This window comes from Diceros bicornis, unplaced genomic scaffold (genome assembly GCF_020826845.1).
Source record: "Diceros bicornis minor isolate mBicDic1 unplaced genomic scaffold, mDicBic1.mat.cur scaffold_55_ctg1, whole genome shotgun sequence".
Taxonomy (NCBI): Eukaryota; Metazoa; Chordata; class Mammalia; order Perissodactyla; family Rhinocerotidae; genus Diceros; species Diceros bicornis.
The window spans coordinates 2,890,775-2,904,185 of record NW_026691429.1 but is presented as its reverse complement, the minus strand read 5'-3'; positions in this window follow the sequence as shown (position 1 = coordinate 2,904,185).

The following is a 13,411-nucleotide window of genomic DNA, read 5'->3' as shown; positions in this document are numbered from 1 at the left end:
GAAAAAGCAATGTGTTTATAATGCATTTTCCAGAAATGAATTGGAAAAAGTAACGGTTATCTTGTGATTTTTGTTATTTTATATGTTCACATGCCCACTAAACTAGATTTAACTCTTGTTATAATTAGTTGTGATTTCAGAGTTTATGAGGTTTGCTGATACAATCAAATTTAGATTGTGGCTAAGGTTGTTAATATTTTCTTAAAAGTAAGTTTAGTTGGTAGCTGTGGAGTATAAATAGTTGAAATTTGGTATCAGCACCAACCAAATTTGGTTCTGTTTTCTCGCAGCTGCTTGTCTTTCACATTAGAAAATAAAGGGGAAAAAGAGCCAAAACTCTTAGTCATGCTTACCAAGTACTTGACGTTAGTTTTCAATTGACATTCAAATAAATTGGAGAAAAGAAAAAATGGTCATAAAGGAGTAATACAGATACATGGAAAATTCTACAGGGGAATTTTACTTTAAAATTCACTGCAAGATTTAAATGAGTGTATACAAGTGTCTGTGTGTGGATTTCTGACACACATTAAATAACATCAATTAGATAGATGTACATGGGATAAAGTAAATAAGTTGCAAACCTATGATTAATGCAATGGTGTTTGTAGGCTTTGAATAGGCTGCCTCTTGGAATTAGGTTAGATAATGTCATCTTCTGAACTAGAATTGAATATGCTTTTATTAAATTAGTATTAGTTATCTGGATAAGTAACACACTGAAATAACATTTGTAATTGTAATGTTAGTGAATCTAGCATTTTAATAGCATTTTATCTAGCATTTTAATAGTCTATTAAAATCCTTTCAGGGAAACAAAAAAATAAATACAAAAAAAAAATAACCTGCAGTCTGTATGACATTTTTAAAAACTAGACCCAAAAGGTAAAAATTCCTTTGTCTCTAGTTCAGCCCTTTCAGGAAACAGAGTTCCTAGGTGTGATGGTTAACTTTATGTGTCAAATTGACTGGGCTACTGGGTGCCCAGATATTTGGTCAAACATTATTCTGGGAGTTTCTGTGAGTGTTCTGGGGTGAGATTAACATTTAAATTGGTCTGAGTAAAGCACATTGCCCTCCCCAATGTGAGTGGGCCAGGCTCATCCAATCTGTTGAAGGCCTGAGAACAAAAATGATGACCCTCCCCTGGGAAGAGACAATTCCTCTACCTGACTGCCTTCAAGCTGGGCTTCAACTTTTTCCCGCCTTCAGACTCGAACTGAAACATCGGCTCTTCCTGGGTCTAACGCCTGCCGGCCTCAGCCTCAGACTGGAACTACAGCATCAGCTCTCCCGGGTCTCCAGCTTGCTGATCACCCTGCAGATCTTGGGACTTGTCAGCCTCTGTAATCACGTGAGCCAATTTCTCATCATTAATCTATTTTTTATATATATGACCCATTGGTTCTGTTTCTCTGGAGAACCCTAATATACCAGCCTTCCACAACATTAGTTCACTGGTCTGTTCATCACATATGTTCCTATTTTAGAGATGGGTCCATGACACTATCTTATCCTGAAGGCATTATGCTTTAGGAATATCCATCTCTTTTTTATTTTCTTTAAATATTTTTATTAACTTTCTGATATTAATTTTATTTCACATGAAGTCTCTGTTGCAGTAAAAGAATAGGTAGACCACTAAACATGTATTTTCCAGACTTCTCATCTAGCAATTTCGTTTTTAACCAAGTGATTTGTGAGATTAATAAATCAGTTTCTTTAGAATGTATCTGTCTCACAAAACCTGGTTGTTCTTGAATGGACTCACAATTCACAGGTGCTCACAACAAAGGCTAAAGAGCAAATTCCAGGTTCAAGGTGGGCTCCCATGGAGTACTTGCTCCATATGACCTCTCTGAATCTTCTCTCCTTCTCCCCCACCCTTCATCTTTCCACTCCACTCCACCCCATTGGCATCATAGTTACATTCCAGAATTTTCCACATTATACAATCTTTAGGGAACAGATGGTAAGCGTATTTGAATCTCAATTTCTGATTCAAATTCATTAGTACTGGCTGTCTTACCCATTATGTTGAGAATTAACAAGCAAGTGTAGACCATTGGTAGAAATGATTAATTAGCTATGTCAGCCATAGATGAGACAGAAAGCAGTGGCTGCAAAAGTCATGCATTCACCATCCCTGCTCCAGATTTTTAAGTTGACACCCTTCTAAAATATACATGAAGAACAATGTTACAGGAAAATTTATTGAGATAATAATTTCTGTCTTATTCCCACTCCTCTATGAGACTCTCACAGGAAATGCAACTTTAATTTCATTACAGTTACCCAGACCCTTAGAAATAGGGACTTCCAGCATTGTACTCCCATTTCCTTTAGTGTTCAGGCTTGTTCACAGCTTTGGGTTTCAGAGGCAGAAACGGAGATTGTCTGGCATCCAGGAGACAACTCCTTTTTAGGCTTTTGTTTGGGACTCAAAGCACCTGTGGTTACTAGGTTGAGTAATCCCAGTGGGGAGAGGGGAAGAAGGCTGTGCTTGGAGTAATTTTAGAAAATTGCTCATCCTAGAAAAGAAAGAATAGCTTCTGAGAGACTAGTGAAGGCACAGGAGGACTTTATGGTTTTCATATCTGGTGCACATTCACAAACCCTCGGTCCTAATGGCAGATACTAGGGAGGACTGAAAGCCTTTGGACATCTGTGGAAGCCTGGCCTCTAAGTCCTGAGATTCTTCATCACAGAGAAAAGAGTCTCTGTGACGAAGCCTGAAGTCAGTACAGAAAACCTGTGTGAAGGCATCTGAGTCCTTCTGGAGCAGCATGCCTGAATAATGGTAGAGAAGCAGCTCTTTCCAACAGCAGCACTTGATAGAAGGAATATTAAATGAAAACCAACACAATGGACTAAGGACCAGGGTCTTCTTCCGTTTTTCACGCACTCGAATATTTGCACAACCCTAAAGAGAGGTAGTTGTCTACCAATCCCCTACAAAAAAAAATATTAGACTAAAAGTAGGGGGCTCAAATCCACATTCAAGTTGTAAAAAAAAAAAAAAAAAAGAATGTTGTCTATTGTTCCCCAAGAATTGCAGAGCAAAGTCATACCTAATACACAAGAATTACAAAATGACAGAAAATACATGATAATTTAAAATGAGTTCAAATTCATTGGTATCATCAGAAATTCCACAAAGCTGGGAGAAGGGGTCAGAGAATCTCATGGGTGAATGAGAGAAATAAAGAATGAGGATTGAGCACATATGTGTGGTGATGGATTATAATTAGTATTTGGGTGGTGAACATAATGTAATCTATGCAGAAATAGAAGTATAATGATATACACCTTAAATTTATACAATGTTATAAACCAATGTTACCACAATAAAAAAAAAAAGAATTAAAAGAATGAAGATTGAGGCACTAACAGCTTAAGCCATTTGTCCAAGATCACATAGCGAGTATGAGAGAACTGAAATACTAACACAGGTTTTCTGATTCCTGTGAGACTAAAGGAGCCAGGGTGATTCAGTATTAGGAAGCATGATTCATGTTGTAGTTTTGGGAACCATGTAGGGGGCCAGAGATCAGGTGGCTGAAAGTGATCCATGGGGGCCCTATGCATGATAGGGAGGAGTGAACAGAGTATCATCAGGAACAGGGCGGTACAACCATGACACCCCACAACATGTGTGACAGGTGAGGCATCACAGCAGATTGAGAAACTATAAATGGGGTTTGGAGTTAGGCAGGTCTGAATTCTTCTCGCTTCTTTGGGAAATGTATGTAATATGCCCAGGACGTGGTAGGTAACAGATCAACGTACTTTGAATAGAGGTGCAGTGAGCTTGATTTAAAAACTTAGGAAAGAACCTGCCACAACAAATCAAAACATCACAGCAAGCTTCTTGAAGAAAATGATCCAGGAAAAGAATTATCTGTTGGTGCAGGTTTTTCACCATGGTTTGCTTTGAAAGCAGATGCTTTTTAACCTTTTATTATAATTTTTATATTTGTATGTATATTTTGTTATATTCTGCAACATTTATCAAATTTCTGTTGATTTCCAAATTTCTATAAGACCTTGATCTTACCAAATCCAGTTCTGTCGTGCCCATTAAAATTCAGGAACATAATTCTGAAAATTGGCAGGAAATTAACATGTACCAAATTTCACAATTCCCCTAGTCTTTTAGTAGACGCTGTTTTCTATATTTGCAGTCAATATTTTTGCTTTAAAAAAATTAAAGCAAAAGATAGTGGAAAAAACTTATTTTAATTTTGTGTGTGTGTGTGTGTGAGGAAGACTGGCCCTGAGCTAGCATCCAATGCCAATCCTCCTCTTTTTGCTGAGGAAGATTGGCCTTGGGCTAACATCCATGCCCATCTTCCTCTACTTTATATGGGATGCCGCCACAGCATGGCTTGACAAGCAACACTTCAGTGCACGCCCCGGATCTGAACCTGCAAACCCCGTGCCACCGAAGCGGAGAGTGCACACTTAACCACTGCACCACCGGGCCAGCCTCTATTTTGATATGTTTTGCTTCTTTATGGCACTCAACCAATCCAAACTGCTGATTAAACTATTCTTGAATCTCTTAAATGAATCATTCCTTATAAATTTTAAAGTCTTTAACAACTATTCAGTGTGCTATTACATATATGAGATTTATAATTGTGCTCATATTTAGTTCTATTTATTTTTATTAATTATGGAAGTACATATATCACAAAACTAGACCAATAATGGATACACACACACACACACACACACACACACTCCTATACAGATGCTTTATACCCTCTTAGCCACTTATTCATATAAATACCATAATAGAACTGAGAAGAAAGGAGCTTCCCACTTAATCAATTTTTCTGTTTGACTAGTTTTATTCACATTATATAAAATAGATTAGGATGTGGCTGAACAGTCAGCTTGTTAATTGCTCTCTGAACAAGTTCTAAATGTGTCGTTATTATCTAAGTAATGAATAATTGTGGGTGTGATTTCAACATGGAATAGCCCGCCCTCCGCTTTTATTTCTTAAGAGGTGTAATGTAACTTCAGTTGCTTTCAGTCGGATGTGACATCTTCTGTACATTGATAGATGTGTTACTGACACGCGGGGTCTTGATGTGGCGAATTCGCTTTCGTCTTTGATTAAGATGAACTGTCCCGTCGCAACAGCCGCTCTCCCGTCGTCAGTCTCACAGCCAGCTTCCTGCCACTCCCCACACTGAGGCTTTAACAGCATGTTCAGCAAGTGTCTTTGTGTTTCTATATCTGCAGCCCCGTTTCCTGTTTCCTGATACGAGAGGCACGTAAACCTCTACTGCCCTGCAGTAGAGATCTATTGTTCTTGCCTGACTGCCTCTCCACTCCTGCTCACAGCAGCCCAACCTTCCTTTGGAGGATCTCCCCTAACCCCTTTCAGTCCTTGTGATAGGAGTGGGTCTCATCTTACCAGTCCCCCAACCACTTCACCTCTGAGAATAGGCATATGAATCAACTTGGCCAATGAGATTAGTCTGTCTTTGCTTACAGAAGCAATACAGGTAATAACTATTATTTGGGCATTACACTTAACAGAAAATTAAAAATTGGCCTATTTTTTATATATAAAAATAATATACCTATAGGATATAATATTAGCTTATTTCTGTAGTGTCACTGAAATTTCCATTTGATTGCAATTAAAATATCTAGAATATTCAGTCTCAAAGAAATTATAAATATTAATGGAACAACATTTTATTTATTTTGTTGCAATGGGTATAAAATTGAAATATGACATTGAAGGTCATAGGAGCTCTTGGGAAGGCTCTAATAGGATGAAAAAATGTGATAATTGCCATTATGGGCACAACCAATTTTGGGTTGGGTCATGTCAGCTGTTTAGTTCTAGTTCTTATATTAATTTGTTGTAATAATAAACCAGTTGCATATTAATACCTGTCTCACAAAAGATTAGATAGGTTAAAAAATGCTTTGAATTAAAAGAAAACTCACCATATAAATTCAAGGAATCCTTCTCAGTTTTCTCCTCCCGATTCTACAAGACTTCTCCTAAGTCCATTTATATTTGGACCTCAACCCATGGGTTGAGAATCTATTCAAGTTCAATATTAAACGAAGTAATTCAACTAATAATGCTACAGACACTTATTTAAAGAGATGTTCTGAATAAATTATTCATAAAAATCTGGGTTAATTGGCCAAAGAAATGCTTAAAATTTTTCAAAATTAAATAATCAATGCTTTATTACTTAAAGGGAAAATTGATGGCACAGAGTTTTAATGATTCAATTAATGGAAAATTATAATGAAATTTCTTTAAAATTATTTTCAACATCCTAGTGTACCACTAGATTCATTACCATTGTCTTTACATTCAAAGGTATTAATATCAATGGAATAATTGAAGACAATCAAAATGGAACTCATTTATATCCAATTCTCCTTTTCCCAAGGCTTTATATTGCAGGTTTATGTAGCCTTTGGATTGAAAACAGAAAAAAAATTTTTCTTGGCTAAAAAAATTAGCTTTTCTGGTTCTTTCAGAATAAACAGAAACAGAAGAGTGGTATGTCGAATGGCTAATTGTTTCATTAGAAACCCAACCACCAGAAGACAATAATAAAACCATACTCAACTAATCTAATTTTTATTTATTTATTTATTTTTCCCCCAAAGCCCCAGTAGATAGTTGTATGTCATAGTTGCACATCCTTCTAGTTGCTGTATGTGGGACGCGGCCTCAGCATGGCCGGAGAAGCGGTGCGTCGGTGCGCACCCGGGATCCGAACCCAGGCCGCCAGCAGCGGAGCGCGCGCACTTAACCGCTAAGCCATGGGGCTGGCCCAATACTCAACTAATCTAAACGGCCAAACTGAAATAAATTTCCATTTATTTCAGATGTCCAGAACAAAAACACCAGCACTTCAGTTAAAAGCAAACACACAGCACAATTATGTTGTTGATATGACTATAATAATTAATCCCATCAACTCTAATTAAACCTTAATGATCAAATCCCTGGGAATTTCTTCAGAGTTCATAACAGGCAAGAATTTCATCTATTATTAAATCATCCATAGAAAGCTTACAGTGACACTGTTAGTGATATGCTATATTAAGCTACACTAGACCGTACTTGCTTGACTTTTTTAAATAAAAGAAAATGTAAAACGTAGCCTCAAGTTTTATTGTATTTGTTGAGAATGATACAGAAGAAATGGTGAATATTAGTTAGCTATTGAAGTGTAACAAATTACCCCAAAATTGAGTGCCATATAACAGTATTATCTCACTATTTCTGCAAATCAGGAATCGAGGCACAGCTTAGCTGGATCCTTCAGCTCTGGATCTCTCACAAGTATCACCTTGGAAGGCAATCAAGCTGTCAACTGGGTCTGCAGTCACCTTAAAACATGACTGGTGGTGGAACTATTTCTAAGCTCGAGAGGGGCTGTTGGCAGAATTTAGTCCTCTCCAGCTCTCGGATTAAGGGCCTCAGTTGCTCACTGACTGTTGGCCAGATGCCGTCTTCAGCTCTTTATCATGCAGGCATCTCCATAGGGTAGCTCACCACATGACAGCTTGCTTTATCAGAGCAAGCGAGTAAGAAGAGCCAAAGGGAGAGTCTGCAAGAAAGATCGAAATCACAGACTTTTACAACCTAATCTCAAAGTGACACCTCTTTTGTCTGTTCTATTTGTTAGAAGAAAGCCACTAGATCCAGTTCACACAAAAGATGAGGGGATCATACAAGGGGTGAACAGCAGGAGGTGGGGATCATTGAGAGTTATTTCAGAAATGGTCTACCGTGTGGTGCCAGTACTACTAAACTATAGGGGTTGTCTGAGTAGAATAGTGTCCCCCTAATATTCATATCCTTCTCAGCACCTCAGAATGTGACCTTATTTGGAAACAAGGTTGTTGCAGGTGTAATTAAGTGAAACTTATGTCATACTGGAGTAGAGATCAGCCCTATAATCCAATATGACCAGTGTCCTTATAAGAAAAGAAGACACACAGAAACATACAGGGAGAATGCCAGGTGACAACAGAGGCAGAGATTGGAGTGATGCCCCTACAAGCCAAGGGATGCCAAGGATTTCCAGCAACCACCAAAATCTAGGAAAGATCCTACCCTAGAGCCTTCAGAGGGAGCATGGCCCTCGCTTTCAGATTTCTAGCCTCCAGAACTTTGAAAGAATAAATCTGTTGTTTTAAGCCACCAAGTTTGTTCATACTTTGTTACAGCAGCCCTAGAAAACTAATATTTTTATATAGGTGCTAATTTAAAGAATAACTATATAGATTATCCCAGTAACAGAACTTTTTCTTCTGAAGAAAACAGTGTTTCTTCAGGTTAGATTAAGTAATACACAGATCTCTCTTTAAAGAAGAAAAATTCTCATGTATTACCAGTGATAAAACTATCTTAGGGGCCCGCCCGGTGGCGCAAGCGGTTAAGTGCGCGCACTCCACTGCAGTGGCCCGGGGTTCGCCAGTTCGGATCCCGGGCACGCACAGACGCACCGCTTGGCAAGCCATGCTGTGGCGGCGTCCCATATAAAGTGGAGGAAGATGGGCACGGATGTTAGCCCAGGGCCAGTCTTCCTCAGCAAAAAAAGAGGAGGATTGGCAGATGTTAGCACAGGGCTGATCTTCATCACACAAAAAAAAACTTTATTAATTATATTAGTTTTATGAAAGATGATATTGCTTTGCTGAACATAAATGACACTTGTTGGGGTTAATAGATTATTTGCAAGTTTTACACTTCATTTATTGTGGGACGGACAGACTTGTAGGTGGCCTCAGATACCCGCCTCCTGGTATTACACCCTTGTATAATCCCCTTCCCTTGAGTGTGGGACCTGTGACTCTCTTCTAACCAAAAGAATACGGCAAAGGTGCTGGGACATCACTACCACAGTTACAGTATGTCATATAGGATTCCATCTTGCCAGAGACTCTCTCTCTCTACTGCTGGCTTTAAAGAAACAAGTTGCCGTGACTCTTACAACTGCAAGTAAATGAACTCTGTGAGCAACCTGAGCGAGCCTGGAAATGAACTCTTCCCCAGTCAAGCCTCCAGATGAGACGTAGTCAAGCAGAAGCATTGACTAAAGCCTTGTGAAACCCTAAGCAGAGGACACATCAAAGACCTGCTCAGACTCCTGACCCACAGAAACTGTTAGATAATAAATGTGGGTTGTTTAAAGCTGCTGTGGTTGTGGTAATTTGTTATGCAGCAATAGATAACTAATGCTCAACTTGATTCTTTTGATTTTAAGCATGATGATCCCTCATTTGAGTTATTATTGTCATTTTTTGCAGGGGGAAGTTTTAAATTTTTTAAAGACTTTATTTTTTTAGACCAGTTTTAGGTTTACAACAAAACTGAGAGGGAGGTACAGAGATTTCTCATATACCTCGTCCCCCACATATTCATAGCCTCCCCCATTATCAACCTCTCTCACCTGAATGGTACTTTGTTTTTTTTTGTGTGTGTGTGAGGAAGATTAGCCCTGAGCTAACATCTGTCGCCAATCCTCCTCTTTTTGCTGAGAGAGACTGGCCCTGGGCTAACATCTGTGCCCATCTTCCTCTACTTTATATGGGACGCTGCCATAGCACGGCTTGACAAGCAGTGCATCGGTGTGCGCCCGGGATCCAAACCCCAGGCCGCCACAGTGGAGCGTGCACACTTAACCACTACACCCCAGAATGGTACATTTTTTACTGAAAAGATGAACCTACATGACACATCATAATCACCCAAAGTCCATAGTTTACCTTAAGGTTCACTCTTGGTGTTGCACATTCTATGGGTTTAGACAGATGTATAATGACATATATCCATCATTGTGATATCATACAGATTATTTTCACTGCCCTAAAAATCCTCTGTGCTCTCTTATTTTTAAATAGTGTATTTCTTTCAAACTATCAATCATTTTTTGATGAATCAATCAATTACCTAGTGCTGACATTCAACACTAAAAAGTAAAAATCTCTATTTAATTAAAAAGTCTTTTGTATATTTATTATTACTCTTAGTACAAAGAGAATTCTCCAAGTGGTGGGTAAATAAATTAGAGATTTTTACAATACGATTTTTTGCAATGTTAATATGATACGATCACACACGTAAGAAGACAATTCTCCAGTCACTTTTCCCAATTTAAACTACTGTGAAAATTTCATCCATACAGCACATCGTGATGTCATTTGGCCGTTACTGGGTAAAACATAAGTCATAAAAATAAATGCACACTCCACAGAAATCACAGGGCCATTCCCAGATATAAATGATCAATCAGATGATCCAGAATATACTTATTTTTGCTTACATTAAAATTTTAAATTATTTTATAAACATAACTGCAAAATATAAAAGTTCCCATTAATTAACATTCAAAATTATTCCCAAAGACACTCAGATCTATACTCTTGTTATAAAAATAGTAGAACAAAAACAAGTAAAAGTGATATAAAGGATATAAAAGGATAACTTGAATAATATTAATATGTTAACTTTTCTAATATAAATAATTTGCTACATTTGTTTCATTTATCAGTACTAGTTATGTAACAGGCATAAATGCCCTTTGTCACTAGCTTGGGATACAAAGATAGGCTCCAGGGGCCAGCCTGGTGGCGCAAGCGGTTAGGTGCGTGCGCTCTGCTGCAGTGGCCCAGGGTTCACCGGTTCGGATCCTGGGTGTGCACCGACGTACCGCTTGTCATGCCATGCTGTGGTGGCATCCCACATAAAGTAGAGGAAGATGGGTGTGGATGTTAGGCCGGGGCCAGTCTTCCTCAGCAAAAAAAAAGAGGAGGATTGGCAGATGTTCGCTCAGGGCCAATCTTCCTCACCAAAAAAAAAAAAAAAAAAAGATAGGCTCCAATTCTATCCCTAAATCATGGGTGACTGAGGCCCTCCCCCAGTCCCCTGAGTTCTCAGTTATTCCCTAGAGCTTTATCAGGGTCCCAGGAATATCCCCATGTGGTGTTTAGGGAAGATGCTGCACTCATACCCAGGTGGTGGGGTACCCTGACCTGGTCATCAGCCCTGGGCTGAGCTGCTAGGTGGGTCCAGTCTCTGCTCCTGGTAACTCACTTGAAACTCCCACAGTCAATGCCCAGATCTTAGAACGCTAAGACTTCTCTGCCCTTGTCAGAAGGATAGGTATGGAGGGGCAGGTAGGAAAAGGAATACATTCCAACCTTCACTGATGACTAGCCTATCACCCAAGGACAGACAAGAGGCTTCTTGATAAAGCATAAAAAAAGAAAAACAATCAATAAAGTTCCTTGGTGAGACCTTCTCTCTTCAATATTCAATTTCTAGCAGCACATCTCAAAGCTGACAACAAAACAATGATATGCTACGATAATGTAGTTTTTTTAAGAACGATTGCCCAATTATACATTCATATTTACTTGGTGGATTTCAAGAAAAAATTGAAATACAATACTTAAGTATAGTCATAATTATGCATTGCCAAAAAAAGGAACACTAAAAATCTTCATTAAGCAATTCCACTTCTAGGTATTTACCCAAGAGAACTAAAAACATGTCCATCAAAAGACTTGTAAAGGGCTCACGTTTTCCGGTGCAGCACGTAAAGAGCTTGGAAGTCATCACTCCAGCATCACAAGCAAGAAGCTGAAAAAACTGAACATCAGCAATTCTTCTTAGACGCATCAGAGAATTGAGGTCACAGGGCAGGCCTTCTTAAGAAGAACAGAATGCTCTGGTGTGTTTCAAAATGTTTCAAAATAGGATTTTTCTCCAATCTTCACTGTGAGAACCCGGTAGAGCTCCTGGAGGAAAAGCTCATGAAAAGGTGGGCGTGGCCCCTTAAGACTGGCCCCCGGGAGGTGGTACATTTCAGACTTGTCTGAGCCTCCAGCAATTCGTCAGTTACCATTTAGGTTTTCTCACCCCACGCTGAGTCCCAAGGAGGTTTCTGCTCATAGGTTTCTGCTCCAGGGCGTTGTGGTTCTCTGTGTCTGCCTGTCTGTTTCTCCAGTTTTTGAAGACACAAGCACTAAGCAGTTTGTATGTATTATTCTCACTCAATCTTGACAATAATTCTTTGATTCAATTATTTTCTCCACATTACAATGATTAAATGGAAGGTTAGAAAGGTTGAACTGTACCTAAAGTCTGAAGCAAAGCCAGGCCTTGAGCCTAGACTGCCCAACTCCAAAACCTCTGCTTTGAACCACCCTACTGTATGGCCTATTCAGCCCCATTTCCTGTCACGCGACTTGGAAGCTAAGCAGGTTAGCTGTCTCCTGATGGGGTAGGGGAGAAAGCAGAAGATGAGAGAAGACATGGGTGGCGGCCTATTAAGGCAAGTGTTATTACTTGTAATCCTAGATCTACCACTATTTCTATACATCACCTTGGCTGGATAACTTGATGAATAAAATGAAGGAAAATGGACAGACCGGATCCAGATTTTTCCGTTAGATTGGAATATATTAATGGGTTTGAAGGGATCAAAGAACACTGAAATTCTGTGATGGTGATACATATGTGTGCACATGGTAGGGCATATACCTTTTTCTGGGAAGAAGATCCATGGCTTCAGATTCTGAAGCAAGTTTGTAATCCAAATATTTTAAGATGATCTTTAAGGTCCCTTTCAACTCCAACAGTCTGTGCATCTTCCACTGAGTCATAGTTCTTCTTTACCTTAATTTCTACCCATTATAGAGACAACTTGTTTTCCTTCCAAAATGTATAATGTTTGAGGGGAAAAGAAGAGAAATAATTTTTCATTTTGAAACATTGTGCTCTAAAGTTCTTTGGTGGATGTTTGTATTTTGCCTAACAATTGCATCTGCATCTTTGAACAAATACATTGGATATGGTCATTTCCACATCAATATCACCTATACAGGTAGACTAACTTGTATTCACTTTGTACAGTTAGAGAAGTTCTGGACAAAATCAAATAAGCATAACTCAACCATTCCCATTTTCACCTATATAGTCACTGTGCCAATTTGTTGAAGCTAGAAAGTCTGGATTTTTCAGTGATTTTAAGAATCTTATAAACTAAGGTGAAAAATAGAATTTTTTTCTTAAAGGAAAGCCTTCCTATGTTATGAGGAGAAATGTTTTATTAAGCATTTTTTAGTCAGGAAGTTATGACAAGAATCTTCACACATTCTCAGAGAAACCCTGAAATGGGTAAGTAATTCATAGGCTGGATTTGTGCAACATAATTATTCCTTGGAGATTCTAAGAAATACCTAGGGAGGATATTAGACTTTCATTAGTTATACATTTGGGACTTGACTGTGTTCACTGAATCTTAAAAAAAGAGGAATCTCCCATGAAGGACAGAAATATGAGAACAAGCAAGTAGTGATATGCTGGTAAATGTTTAACAACTGGGTTTCCAGAAAAAAT